The sequence below is a fragment of the Lissotriton vulgaris genome, chromosome 3_1 (assembly GCF_964263255.1).
Source record: "Lissotriton vulgaris chromosome 3_1, aLisVul1.2, whole genome shotgun sequence".
NCBI classification, from domain to species: domain Eukaryota; kingdom Metazoa; phylum Chordata; class Amphibia; order Caudata; family Salamandridae; genus Lissotriton; species Lissotriton vulgaris.
In genome coordinates this window covers 21,499,659-21,515,237 of record NC_141689.1, presented here as the reverse complement: position 1 = coordinate 21,515,237, position 15,579 = coordinate 21,499,659, and positions in this window count along the sequence as shown.

The following is a 15,579-nucleotide window of genomic DNA, read 5'->3' as shown; positions in this document are numbered from 1 at the left end:
CTTGAGACCCTCACGGGTATGTAAGTGCCCTGATTGATTGATTGATTGATGGTGCATGACAGACACCTGGCCTGACTGTAAACCCGGAAACAGAAATATGATGAGATAAGAAACGCAATACAAAAGTAGAGGGTCGCAGTGAGGTAACTACTGTTTGACTATAGAAAATACAGAATTGTAATTAGAGAAGTGTTCCTAGACTGTAAGGACAGCAGGCTCCCACACTGAAAGCGTAGGGCTTTCATGAGGTAGGTAGTCATATTCAGAAAGAGTAGCATTATAGTAAACAGTGGTGTTGCTCTTTCAACCTCTGTCTGCTTTTCACTTCACTCCATTGGTCTACTTTCTATTTGTTGGGCTCCCTTTCAGACCCACTGTTTCTACTTGCTTCCTCTATGAAACCTCAAATTTGATCCGTTCCACCAAATCTTTCTAATCCTTCAATAGCACTTGGTTTTGCTCCTATTGTTTTGCTCCATATGAAACATATGTTGCCTTCCCTGTGGCCTGCAGTGCTGTTTTCATCTTGTAACCCATTTCTCTGCCGTTTTGCTCCATTTGTGACCCACTGTTTAGGTTTATCTGGTGCATCTTTGACTTCTATTCAGAGCAATGACTTCTTTTCTATCTGTGACTCTGGGGGACTTGTTTTGCTCACTCTGTTCTGCTCCTCTCAAATTACTTCCACCTGTGGGCCATGGACATCAACTTTTGCTTCATCTGCCCAAGTCCATCTATGAGTCCGTTTTGCTCCCTCTGTGTTGTTTGCCACACAATTGTTTGTTTCACTCTAAAGCAGAGGTCTTCAATCTGTGGGGCGCGACCCTCTCTCTCGGGCTGAGTGGTCGCTCCCAGTGTCCCTTGAAGACATTTGGTATCGTTGTGCTGCATTGCTAGCTAAAATTGCCAATTTGTATTGCCTGCTGTCTGCCTGGGTGCCGCTTTGCTTCATTTGCACTTTTATTATTTAATTCTGCTGTTTTAACGCTGTTTGCGCGTTTGCCCCCAGCGCTCTGCTGTGCTCCCCCCTCTGCCTCCATTTTGTTTGTTGTTGTCGTCCTCGTGAGCCCGCCCCGCCTCCCAGCTGAGCCGCCCTCCCACTGACTAGAACAGCGCTCTCCTACCTGAAGGCGCCGTGACTCGCTCCTCTCTCTCGGGCTGAGTGGTCGCTCCCAGTGTCCCTTGAAGACATTTGGTATCGTTGTGCTGCATTGCTAGCTAAAATTGCCAATTTGTATTGCCTGCTGTCTGCCTGGGTGCCGCTTTGATTCATTTGCACTTTTATTATTTAATTCTGCTGTTTTAACGCTGTTTGCGCGTTTGCCCCTAGCGCTCCGCTGTGCTCCCCCCTCCGCCTCCATTTTGTTTGTTGTTGTCGTCCTCGTGAGCCCGCCCCGCCTCCCAGCTGAGCCGCCCTCCCACTGACTAGAACAGCGCTCTCCTACCTGAAGGCGCCGTGACTCGCTCCTCTCTCTCGGGCTGAGTGGTCGCTCCCAGTGTCCCTTGAAGACATTTGGTATCGTTGTGCTGCATTGCTAGCTAAAATTGCCAATTTGTATTGCCTGCTGTCTGCCTGGGTGCCGCTTTGCTTCATTTGCACTTTTATTATTTAATTCTGCTGTTTTAACGCTGTTTGCGCGTTTGCCCCTAGCGCTCCGCTGTGCTTCCCCCTCCGCCTCCATTTTGTTTGTTGTTGTCGTCCTCGTGAGCCCGCCCCACCTCCCAGCTGAGCCGCCCTCCCACTGACTAGAACAGCGCTCTCCTACCTGAAGGCGCCGTGACTCGCTCCTCTCTCTCGGGCTGAGTGGTCGCTCCCAGTGTCCCTTGAAGACATTTGGTATCGTTGTGCTGCATTGCTAGCTAAAATTGCCAATTTGTATTGCCTGCTGTCTGCCTGGGTGCCGCTTTGCTTCATTTGCACTTTTATTATTTAATTCTGCTGTTTTAACGCTGTTTGCGCGTTTGCCCCTAGCGCTCCGCTGTGCTCCCCCCTCCGCCTCCATTTTGTTTGTTGTTGTCGTCCTCGTGAGCCCGCCCCGCCTCCCAGCTGAGCCGCCCTCCCACTGACTAGAACAGCGCTCTCCTACCTGAAGGCGCCGTGACTCGCTCCTCTCTCTCGGGCTGAGTGGTCGCTTCCAGTGTCCCTTGAAGACATTTGGTATCGTTGTGCTGCATTGCTAGCTAAAATTGCCAATTTGTATTGCCTGCTGTCTGCCTGGGTGCCGCTTTGCTTCATTTGCACTTTTATTATTTAATTCTGCTGTTTTAACGCTGTTTGCGCGTTTGCCCCTAGCGCTCCGCTGTGCTCCCCCCTCCGCCTCCATTTTGTTTGTTGTTGTTGTCCTCGTGAGCCCGCCCCGCCTCCCAGCTGAGCCGCCCTCCCACTGACTAGAACAGCGCTCTCCTACCTGAAGGCGCCGTGACTCGCTCCTCTTTCTCGGGCTGAGTGGTCGCTCCCAGTGTCCCTTGAAGACATTTGGTATCGTTGTGCTGCATTGCTAGCTAAAATTGCCAATTTGTATTGCCTGCTGTCTGCCTGGGTGCCGCTTTGCTTCATTTGCACTTTTATTATTTAATTCTGCTGTTTTAACGCTGTTTGCGCGTTTGCCCCTAGCGCTCCGCTGTGCTCCCCCCTCCGCCTCCATTTTGTTTGTTGTTGTCGTCCTCGTGAGCCCGCCCCGCCTCCCAGCTGAGCCGCCCTCGCCCCTCCCCCTCCACTATCCATATATGACAGTTGCTCCCGTGCGCAGCGTTCACGCGCAGCGACCGCGCCCCATCCGCGCCGAAGGTGCGCCAAAGGTAAGCCCGTCTACGCCCGTCCACGCCTGGACCGCGCCCAGCGCCAGACCCCCTGGCCCTCACATTGCCCATCCCTCCCGCATTACCTACGATGCCTCCACCCTCCTAGCCCTTAATCCCGGCCGCTCCACCAACTGCGTCCAAGCAGCTCCTGGACACACCCATGGACCTTTCTCATGCTACTCCTGCAAATTCATCGGTACCGTCATCAACTCCGCTACGATCACACCACAGAGTCCCGACCCCAACCACCTACAATGCATCCTGCTCAACACCCGATCGGTCCACAGGCACGCCATTGACCTATTGAATCTACTAGACACCATCTCTCCGGACGTTGCCTTCCTAACAGAAACATGGATGAACGCTTCCTCCGCCCCAGACATCACCATTGCCATCCCAGAAGATTATAAGATCATACGCAAGGACCGTACCGGCCACAAAGGAGGAGGAATCGCTATCGTCCATAAAAAATCCATCCACATCTCAACCAGCTCTGACGTCAATCTCGCCAACTCTGAACACCTTCACTTCCAGATCCACATCGACCCCAAGACCACACTCAGAGGCACCCTCCTTTACAGGCCACCAGGACCCCGCGCACAATTCAGTGAAGACATCACGGACTTCATCACTCCACACGCGCTCCCCTTCAAAGATTACATCCTTCTGGGAGACCTCAATTTTCACCTTGAAAAGAACAACGACCGCAACTCCACCACCCTTTTGGACAACCTCGCCAACCTCTGACTTAAACAACTGGTCACTTCCCCCACCCACATCGCAGGTCACACTCTCGATCCTATCTTCACCTCCAGCAATCATGTCTCCTTCAGCCACACTACGGCTCTCCTCTGGACTGACCACAGCTGCGTTCACTTTACCTACAACAAGCCCAAACCCATCAACCACCCCCAACCAACTCTGCAAAGAAACTGGAACAAAATAACCATCGACCAGATCTCCTCATCGCTCCTTCTAAACACCCCAGCCCACTCTTTAAACTCCGACCAAGCCGCCACCAACCTCACCCTATGGTTATCCAACAGCGCCGACATCCTAGCACCACTGAAAAAATGACAAAACAAATTTGGCAGCAAGAAAGCCTCATGGTTCAACGATGATCTTAAGAAGTCCAAGAAACTCTGCCGCTCCCTTGAGAAAGCCTGGAAAAAAGACCCAACCACCAGCACCAAGGACGCCTTCAAAAACGCCACCCGCAGACACCACCAACTAATCCGAAAGGCCAAGAAAACAGCCTTCAAGGATCGACTAGATAACAACGCCCACAACAGCAAGGAACTTTTCAACATCGTCAAGGAATTTACCAATCCCTCAGCCAACTCCAACGACATCACCCCCTCGCAAGCCCTCTGCGACTCCCTAGCTTCATTCTTCCACAACAAAATTGCAGACATCCACAACAGCTTCGACAACCAACCCGGAGACCAACCCACCCAACCATCTGCTGAACCTTCACCCCCCTTGAACATCCTTAATGACTGGAACCTAATCTCCACTGAGGACACCATCCGCCTGATGAACTCCATCCACTCAGGATGCCCCACAGACCCATGCCCTCACCACATCTTCAACAAAGCAGACTCCATCATAGCACCGCACCTCCGAGACGTCATCAACTGCTCCTTCAACTCCACCACCTTCCCGGAAAGCTGGAAACACGCTGAACTCAGCGCCCTTCTGAAAAAACCCACAGCGGACCCCACCAAACTCAAAAATTACCGCCCCATCTCGCTCCTTCCATTCCCGGCCAAAGTCATCGAGAAAGCTGTCAACAACCAGCTCGCCGCCTTCCTCGAAGCCAACAAATCCCTCGACTCCTCACAGTCCGGCTTCCGAGCAAAACACAGCACTGAGACCGCCCTCATCGCAGCAACAGACGACATTCGAACTCTACTGGACAAGGGAGACACAGTCGCCCTCATCCTCCTTGACCTCTCCGCAGCCTTCGACACAGTTTGCCATAGAACCCTTCTACAGCGCCTCAGAAACATCGGAATCCAAGGAAAAGCACTAGAATGGATCACCTCGTTCCTCACCGGAAGAACCCAGAGAGTCCGCCTTCCACCATTCAAGTCAGAGGCCACTGAAGTCATCTGCGGTGTACCACAAGGATCCTCACTCAGCCCCACCCTCTTCAACGTATACATGAGCCCCCTCGCGGCCATCGCCCGCCAACACAACCTCAACATCATCTCCTACGCGGATGACACTCAACTGATCCTATCTCTCACCAATGACCCTAGCACCGCCAAAACTAACCTACACGAAGGAATGAAAGAAGTTGCCGAATGGATGAAACACAGCCGTCTGAAACTGAACTCAGATAAAACAGAAGTCCTCATCTTAGGTACATCCCCCTTCGCATGGGACGACTCTTGGTGGCCAGAAGCCCTTGGAAAAGCACCCATCCCGACAGACCACGCACGGAACCTAGGCGTCATCCTGGATTCCTCACTTTCAATGAACAGACAAGTCAACGCCGTCTCCTCATCCTGCTTCAACATTCTGCGCATGCTCAAAAAAACATTTCGTTGGATCCCCACCGAAACTAGGAAAACGGTCACCCACGCTCTGGTCACGAGCCGTCTGGACTATGGAAACACCCTCTACGCCGGTACTACCGCTAAACTCCAGAAAAAACTTCAACGAATCCAAAACACCTCAGCCAGGATCATATTAGACATCCCGCGTAAAGAACACATCTCTGGTCACCTGAAAAACCTCCACTGGCTTCCCGTCAATAAAAGGATCACTTTCCGCCTCCTAACCCACGCACACAAAGCACTCTACGAAATCGGACCAGAATGCCTCAACACACGACTATCCTTCTACACCCCCCGTCAACTACGATCTTCCAACCAAGCCCTCGCCACTGTACCTCGCATCAACAAAACCACCATGGGAGGTAGATCCTTCTCCTACCTGGCAGCTAAAACCTGGAACTCACTTCCCACTTACCTTCGCCTCACCCAGAACCACCTAGCATTCAGAAAGCAACTTAAAACGTGGATATTTGACAAGTAATCCCCCACCCCTCCCTAAGTGCCTTGAGACCCTCTGGGTATGCAGTGCGCTATATAAATTCTCTGACTTGACTTGACTTGGAGTCCTTGGAAGGGGGTCGCAGATTCTGTCAGAGTGCAGTTCCTGGTTTGGGCTGATCGAGGGTGCTCACGGTGGAGGCCTAATTCACACCGAGGTGTGAAAAACATCAAAGCCTCATTAACAAGTAAAAGGTCTTTTAAAGACCTGTCAAGTACTCGGGTGTGGCTGTGTGTGTGTGTCCCTGAAGCCATTTCGAGCTGGGGGAGGAGGGGAAGTGGAGGGGGGGCAGAGGGGGGCTGAGGGAGCAGGCTGTAGTGTAGCCCTTTGAGGTCAATGGATATTGCGTGCCTGGAGCTGTGGTTCCCGTGACACGTCCCCTGCCCCCAGCAGGGAGGCACAGAGATGCCCTCCCATGATCGGGAAAGAAGGAAGAAGGCGCAGAGAGATACTGCCCCCCCCCCCCTCCCCAATGAAAGAGGCACAGAAAAGGTGGGTGGATGAATGATGGGTGGAGTGATGGATGTAAGGATGAAGGATGGATGGATGTGTGAAAAGGTGGGTGGATGAATGATGAATGGATGGATGAAAGGGTGGATGGATGGATGAAAAGATGGATGGATGAAAGGATGGATGGATGAAAGGGTGGATGGATGAAAGGATGAAAGGGTAGATGGATGAAGGATGTATGGATGGATAAAAGGTTGCATGGATGGATGTGTGAAAAGATGGGTGGATGAATGATGGGTGAATGGATGGATGAAAGGGTGGATGGATGAAGGATGGATGTATGGATAGAAGGATGAAAGGGTGGATGGGTGAAGGAAAGATGTATGAAGGATAGATGTATGGATGTAAGGATGAAAGGGTGGATGGATGAAGGATGAATGGATGGATGAAAGGGTCGATGAATGGATGAAAGGGTGGATGAATGGATGAAATGGTGGATGGATGGAAGGATGAAAGGGTGGACTGATGAAGGATGGATGGATGGATGGAAGGGTGGATGGATGTATGGATGGATAAAAGGTTGCATGGATGAATGATGGATGTGTGAAAAGGTGGGTGGATGAATGATGGGTGGATGGATGGAAGGGTGGATGGATGAAGGATTGATGTATGGATGTAAGGATGAAAGGGTGGATAGGTGAAAGATAGATGTATGGATGTAAGAATGAAAGGGTGGACGGATGAAGGATGGATGGATGGATGAAAGTGTGGATGGATGGAAGGATGAAAGGGTGGATGGATGAAGGATGGATGGATAAAAGGTTGCTTGGATGAATGATGCATGGATGGATGTGTGAAAAGGTGGGGGGATGAATGATGGGTGGATGGATGGATGAAAGGGTGGGTGGATGGATGTATGGATGAAAGGGTGGATGGATGAAGGATGGATGGATGGATGGGAGGATGAAAGGGTGGATGGATGTATGGATGGATAAAAGGTTGCATGGATGAATGATGGATGGATGTGTGAAAAGGTGGGTGGATGAATGATGGGTGGATGGATGGAAGGGTGGATGGGTAAAGGATGGATGTATGGATGTAAAGATGAAAGGGTGGATGGATGAAGGATGGATGGATGGATGGAAGGATGTAAGGATGGATGGATGTGTGAAAGTGTGGGTGGATGAATGATGGATGGAATTGATGAGGTCTAACAGGCGCATTTATGGTTGTCAAAAGATGATGATGAGGAGTACCAGTTTCTAGAAACGTTTGTCGGAAGGGGGTCCTTACCCCTAAAAAGGTTTTACAAGGGGGTCTCGGCATCAAAAAGTTTGAAGAACTCTGCTTTAAAGTCTCCCTCGGCTGATATCCAACATCTGAGGGCCCAGACTATTTTAAGGATTCCAGGAAATCCCTCCCTACCAACTACTCTGCCCTTTCCTCGTGTGAAAGAGGTGATATGATACCATTTTCATTGCATGCCTGCTGAGTGAACTGTATACGATAAGAAAGCATGCATTGTTATAATATATACCAAACGACAACCACCAAAATCCAAGAAATCATATACAAATGCACTCAACCAAGTGCCTTTTAGAGACATTGGGGCATATTATCAAGGAACGGCGTTAGAATTATCGCCACTTTAGCAACAGGAAACTGCTGCTAAAACAGCGATAATGGTCTTGATAATATGCCGTACAGAATTCCAATAGAAGCCCAGGTTCTGGTGTTAACATGGGCTTCTTTTAGATTTCTCTACGGCATATTAACAAGCCCATTATTGCCATTTTAGCTGCAGTTTCCTGCTGCTTAAGCGGCGATAATTTTAATGTTGTTCCTTGATAATTTGCCCCGTGATTATGTACATGCAACAATTCCATATTGCTATATTACAACAGCACTTGCTAGTCTATTATAATCCATCTACATATCTTCTTACTCCAGTCCGAACAAAACCAAAAAAACACATTAGACACCTCTGTGAGAAATAAAGGTATGTAGAAGAGTGCAGCCCACACAAATATGCATATCAGGCCCAATGACTAAAAGATGCCTCAAAAAGTACCAGCCAAAAATGAACACCTTTCCATGGAAGCTAGACAAATGGCTAGTGACATTTAGCAACCAAAGAGTTTCCGGAGGCCGAGAAACCGAGGGAAATGAAAAGAACCGCATGGTTCTGGAATATACAGAACTACACTACAATTCATACCATCCACTGATAGAAAACTTTACAAAATAATATGTAGGCCATCACAGATCGGTAAAGGGTGCTTAGTCTCCAAAAGGGCCAGTGGAACTTACAAATGTTAACAGTGTGCTATACAAAAGGTGGTGCAAGAAACAGAAGAAAACCAGCTGTGAAGACAAGGGCTCGGCTGTCACCTGTTAAAGACTCAAGACAGTATAACAGTTTTCTGCTCGGTGATCGGACTGGAATATGCACAGAAAGAAGATTTTTGTATTTGCATCTCCGAATTTAGATGTAAAACGCAGGAAATGTTTCAACTATCAGTAATTGCTCCTTAGGGTTAGTGCAATGCCATTCGGAGAGGGAGAAAAGCAGAGTTATACCACCTCTTTGTCTCAAATTCTGAAAATGAAACAGACGAGGAATTGTTCACCTACTCCGATTCCTAGTGTAATTATCTGGCTGACAAATGAACCTGTCATGAAATCCGCAAAGGGTCCACTTATGGCCAAAACCATATTTTGTTTATTTTAAATTTGATGCATGAGCCATAGATTGTGAGCGGTCCAGCATTGAGCAAAAAAATGTGCAAATCACTTGTGTAACTGGGCACGGCCTCATCAGTCATTCTTGGCCGCCAGTCTTTCATTTGAGGGAATACTTTGTGTGTGTCACCTTATTTATCTCCACAGCACAGGCAAAAATGGCGCTAAGGGCACGAGCGCTGATGACACCCAAGGCCAGCAAATGCCCCTTACGTGCATGGCTTTAAGTGCTCGGCACCGGCAGTTCTAACAAGCAATGTCTGCAAAGGTATGTGAGGTGTAAATGTCTCACGTATTTCCTCGTTATTTGTGGAGTGCTTATCAGCCTGTCTGCAGTGATAAAGAGAGACGTAGGTACCGTTTTGGTAGGTATGAAACCACTGAAAAGAGGAAAGAAAGAAAACGAGTGGTGCACGCGCGCCACACCAAGACATCTGTTTCCTATTATCGCGCATGCCTCTGAGCACGATGATTGCAAACATATGTCGGGTCTGCGGGTAAACTACACCAATACGCCATGGGCGGAGCAATGCACCCGCCTTTGGCCAATTGCGTGCTGTCTTTGTTAAAAAGACACACACAAAGGCCAATAGGCTGTCAGCTAAAAAAACACACACGCATGAGCATGTGAAAAGTTGTGGTCAGCTCCAAGAAGTTGTTTTCCTATTGCAGGGCATGCGTGCTGCTATAGGCTTGACCTAAAAATAGCAAAGGTTTCCCGGTCCTTAGCTTTATTTCCTCTTTTTCTCCAATGGAATAATACAAAAGTGTCAGAAATAATCAGCATGGGAAGTTTGCTGCAATCAGAAATAGTGTTTTCTTCCTTATGGAGACAAGTTCATAAGCATAAAACTACGATATGTGGATGTTTAAGGAAGTCTGGACCTTTCTGGATGAACACAGTTTAAATCAGTTAGTGCTACATTTGAATGGGATCATTAGATCAATGGGATAATTCCCTCTGTGAGAGTCTGGGATTGTCGGTGTTGCTGTATAGATGAGTGTATACACATCATGGTGTATTATGTGACATCATCAGCAGTGCATTGCAGGGGCACGAGTTATAGTTAGCTGAACTAACTATAACAGCAAAATGTCTCTGCTTTTGTACAAGCAAAATATCAAACTAACTATAATGTCCCTGAAACTTATGTTTTTTTCAGTGAATATCTAAGGTTTTATAAATGCTAATTTTGAACTATAACGTGTCTGAAACCTATTTTTATTTCAGTGAATTTCAATGGTTTTTAAATTCTAATTTCGAACTATAACGTCCATAAAAATTATGTTTTTTTCAGTGAATTTCAAAGGATTTTTAAATGCTAATTTCTAACCATACTGTCACTGAAACCTGTGTTTTTTTCAGTGAATATATATATATATATATATATATATATATATATATATATATTCAGAGCAACAGGTCAGCCTTTCGCTAGGCAAGGGGTAAATGGTCTGGCTTTAAAAGGGGGGCTGAGGTCCCCCTGTAAGCAGGTGAAATAAGTAACTAATCATCAAGCAAACTCACTGTATTGAAGTGCACACAGGGACAGCTTAGAAGGGATACCTGATGACTTGCAACAAGAGATCTATTTAGGGGCCAAAATGAATTCCAGGCGGGGTAGCTCATGTTGATGGAAAGCTGATGACCTGGTGGAGCTGAGGGGTCAAAGGTTCCAACTTGGACGCTTGCTGTGGTTCCATTAGGAAATACATCCGAAGTCAAAACATCAAAGAGAGCTGGCACCTCCCCATTGTCATCCAAACCAATCTCAGCTCCTGCCGGTGTCTTGAAATGAATCTTCTGAAGGAATTCATTTACCTAAAAATAGGATGAAATGGATTTGATGTTTTGAAAGTTAAGGTATGATAGCATTCATATTTATATACTTCTGAGAGAAACATCAATTATTTAGTGCCTGTTTGAACTAACACATTTTTTAATGGATGAGATTCATTCTGAAACATTAGTATTTCACATTTTCAGAGCTCCAATTTCCTGCTTTTGTAAGAATTAACAGAAATCGAGTAGGACAGAATACATATTGAATATTTGCACATTATTCCATCTAACTACAGCTCCGGCATTACTATTCTTTGACGGGATACTGCTCTGCTTGAAGTCAAGTTGGACTAGTGCAGTTTAACTGTTAGATGGAGCTCAGTTCACAAAGCTTGGGGTTGAAGAGGTACTCTTTGCTAAATAAGGTAAAGTCTGAGTGCACCTAATGTGGGTTGCAGAGGTTGTTTGAAAATAGGCCCACAAACCACATGGGACAGTGTCACAGTTATTATCTGATGTCATCTGTAATCTGTCAGATGTCATCAATCATGTTATTTAACACCATGGTGCAAGGGCACCTGCATTGTAAGCAGGACACCTCCCTGCATACAATCAATCCTCTGAGACATTTTCCTCCGAATGCAGCACACAAAGAAGAGAAAATAATGAGGAGAAATAAATATATTTCTCCTTGTTCTGCCTCTCCTGGGAAGGCGCATCATTTTTACACATTCCCAGGTCCACCACTAATGGTAACGGCAACTCTGGGCTATCGCTCTGCTTGAAGTCAATGCAAGGCATTTTGAGCCCTGAAAAGTGTTAAGAAAGCCTCAAACATATTTACTTTCTTGAATGTTTTATTGAACATATTTTGTGATTATCAATATTATTTAAATTGTAATGTATGAATTTTTTAAATATACATTGGTCACTTGCACATTTCTGATAAAGTCAATTGATCTGCTTTACGTAGGTCGATATGTTGACCCCTTGTTCAAGCCAATAAGCCCACTGCTTTTTATATGTTGGTGCTCTGAGACTTAGACAAAGCCGGTACGTCTGCCTTACCTTATTTTGTTACATGGGATAGGTCTTGGCGCAATGGGTATTCCACCGCAATGGTGATGGATCTCCAGTCCGCTGAACTATAGATCCAATAGGACTTAATGGGACTTATATTTCAGTGGATGGGATATCCCTCACCGTTTGTGATGGACTGACCCATCCGCCGAGATCTAACTCAGCCCCATAGTCAGCCATGCACAGTGGGGGCGAGGCACCCGAGCGGATGCCGCGCACTAACATGGACATCTTCACAGTAAAAGAAGAAAATTCACTGAAAGTAACAAAGGTTAAACTGATATTATAGTTAGGAATTGTAATAGTATCTTACATTACATTAGGAAAAAGCCTTAGGTACTCACTAGAAAATACAAAGTGGATTATTTTGAAGCCCAGTGCGCCACCAGTGCTTTCAATGACGTTCTGGTGACCCGCTGAGCCTACCCATATCTACGAGGTCAGGCAAAGCCGCTCTGCATGGCTTTTAAATGGTAAACCTGGAAATGCATCATAGCCTACGTCTCCGAAAGGGTGACGTGTAAGGAATGTTTTAGTGAGGGAAGGTGTCCCTTCAACAACATAAACAACCTGATTTCAACACGGTCACCCTTACACTATATTGCAAAGGTGTCGTAATTTGACGGTGATCGGGTTAGCGTTAAGCTTTTGCTACACGAATTTCCCTTATCTTGACTATGGTTGTCGGAAGCCATTTTGAATGTGCCGGCGGCCATTTTATATGAATGCGTCGGCTCGTGGCCAGCATACCCTTTTGTCCTTTCTCTGTACTACTGACCACTCGAATTTGCCCAGCAACAGGCTATTTTTAGTACTGGTCAAGCTCACGCATGCGCAGTTAAGCCCTTTGTACTAGTGGACAGTCATCACTTAGGAATGTCCCTCCAAACTGACCAGTGGTGTTGTAACTCCTCCCATGAGTTGGCTGTGTTCCAAAAATGACCATATATGTACCTAAAACTCTGTAAAAGTGTTCCGCCTACATTTGTATAAAAGAAGGCTTGCACCGATGTTCGGTGTGATACTTCTTGCATTGCCGAAGGGTGCTGTAGGAATGTACCACCACCCCATGGGGTCTTAATAAACTTGTCTTTTGCATTTTCCAGTTTCCGTGCCAACATCTTATAAGCTGTAGCGGGTTTTGCGGAGTATGTAGGCTTGGAGAACCCAATACCACAAAGGTGCCTGTGTTGGTGTAGTCATTTGTGTGCCAGCGCTGTGAAAGTGGAACAGGAACGTGTCTCATCTCATATATACGGCACATTCCAACCCTTTTTTTTATGTAGGGCAGCACTACAGGGAGGCTTTGGAGCTGCCCTAAGGCGAAAATATTGTAAATGAAGCCCTAGGTTTAAAGGGTCATTACAGTTCAGTGCAAATGTCACTTTAAACATAATATTTTACACTTGTACCATAAAGTAACTACAACTTTCTCCGTAGCCAAGCACTCCTAATTATCTCTCACTTTACATCACTTGTTACATGTTTTATGAGACCATTGAGAACATCAATACTGCATCTGAAATGACATAATCAATAACAATTCTGTGCATGGCGGGGTGCAAGTTACAGTTTCTTTAGAACACAATTGATAGTTTCCTGACATAACTATAAGTGGTTAATTTCAGTGTAAAAATGTATGATTTAACTGACATTTTCACATAAATATAATGTCCCTTTAGCCTTTAGTGTCTTCAGTAGATATATGTCCCCTCCCATTTGCTGCCCCTCAATCAATAATCTTTAAATGTACCTGAGCTTTACCCTTCTACTCAGTATCCATAGCTCCCTAGACACGTTCATACAATACTATATTATAGAAACACCCATACCTGAAGACATGCACGTCATGCAAGATGTTGCCCCTTTACCAATGTATAAAAACATGAATAAATGACCAAACCACTTATAGTTAATCATTCAGAATTCATCATATTTTATTTAGGCAAAACCCTCTACTGTCCATCTTCATGAGGTTGGTGAGTGTTGGTGATATTGAATTGTAAATGTGATTGACTGGTTTAGTTAGTGGGTGAGCAGCTGAGTTATATATAACCAAAATCACAGACTCTGGTAAGTAATCTTTACATGCCAAAACAGTCGTCCACAGGCAAAAATACCATACAGACATTCTGACCATGCATCAGACTTACATGTGTGCCATCTTGAACACCTTGTGACACCTCTTTTCCACCTTTCATGGAGCCTCAGCGCCAGGATGCCTGCAAGGCGTCAGTGCGCTTTACAAGACTCATAAATAAAATTTCGAATTTCGGAGCATGCTCTTTGGAATGAATCTGAAAGGAGGAATAGTAGGGCTTTGACCAGCTAAAATTAACTAAGTGACTTTCTAAAGTGAATATTTGATATATCATAATACAAATGTATACTAATGTCACTAGATGAAGAAAAATTGTCACTTGGATTCTAGGCTTACAGAGGTTGTTAATCAATTTTTCGTTTTGCAATTTGTCACCCCGAGTGAGAGGATATGCCCAGATGTGTATCCCGTACTCTCCATGCCACTGGAGTCAAGCTATCCTGGCTGATGAGGGCTGAAAGCCCAAAAACAGTACTAGGATGCTTGTTTCCAATCCAGAGAGGACCTGGCCTGGCAGTTCGGGATGGACAGGTTCCATTGGGATCAGGTTCAAGACTAATATGCATATGGCTTGGTCCAAACTGGAATGGCATGGTGAGCAAACAAATGATGGATTTAGGCCCAGATCTCTGTACTGGGGTTAATGTATGACATTGTTCTGCATTTTGTCCGTCAATTGTTCTTTTTACAGAGGTTGAACAGCGGGTTAGTGATGCTTAAGCTGCAATGGCAGAAGTAGAATCCCTGTCCAAAGAAGCTGGTCTATTAAAAAAGCAGACAGAGGAATTAGAAGTCTACAACAGATGCAACAAACTGAGAATTTATAATATCCCCTAGGGCAAAGAGGGCTCCAAAATCACCCTTCCTTAACATCAATGTACCCAATATTGTTGACCTTATTATTCATGAGTTCATCATATTGGCCTACCACATATGTCATGCATCCACTGGATCCATGGAATGACTGCCTTTTTTCTGTAATAATCTGACCTTATGAAAGTCCTCAGGTACCAAGTAACATAAACAATTGTTATGGTCTGGTCATGAGATTTTTTCAGTCAGAATGTAGCCAGATCAATGGCCACCCACAGGGAAAAAAATTCGATTTGAGTTTGGCTCTCTGCTCCTCTCCATGAACGGGAGCTATAGTATTATTCCTCTATGTTTCTTTGAAGTTACCCATAAGGACAAGACAACCACCTTTGATAGACCGGAAGTTCTGAAATAATTCATCCACACACATAAAGAAAGAGAAATATATAGTTCCTTCCTTCCTATATTCTCCGCTGGTTAAGAGAATATCCATTATGTTATGACCAACCTAATATTCAATCAAAGTACCCTCTTACTTATATCTTATTTGCAAATCATCCTTCATTTTTATTTCCTATATATTGTCACTCTGTGAGGATCAAGTTTGGGATGGCTTCTGCTTTTATGCTCCACCCACTTCAACATTTACCATATACTTCATTTTCACACTAATACTCGTGGCTAAGGTCTATCAGCTTTTGTCATCTTTTCTTCATTAGTAACAGGGAGTTTCTGTACCTCCTTA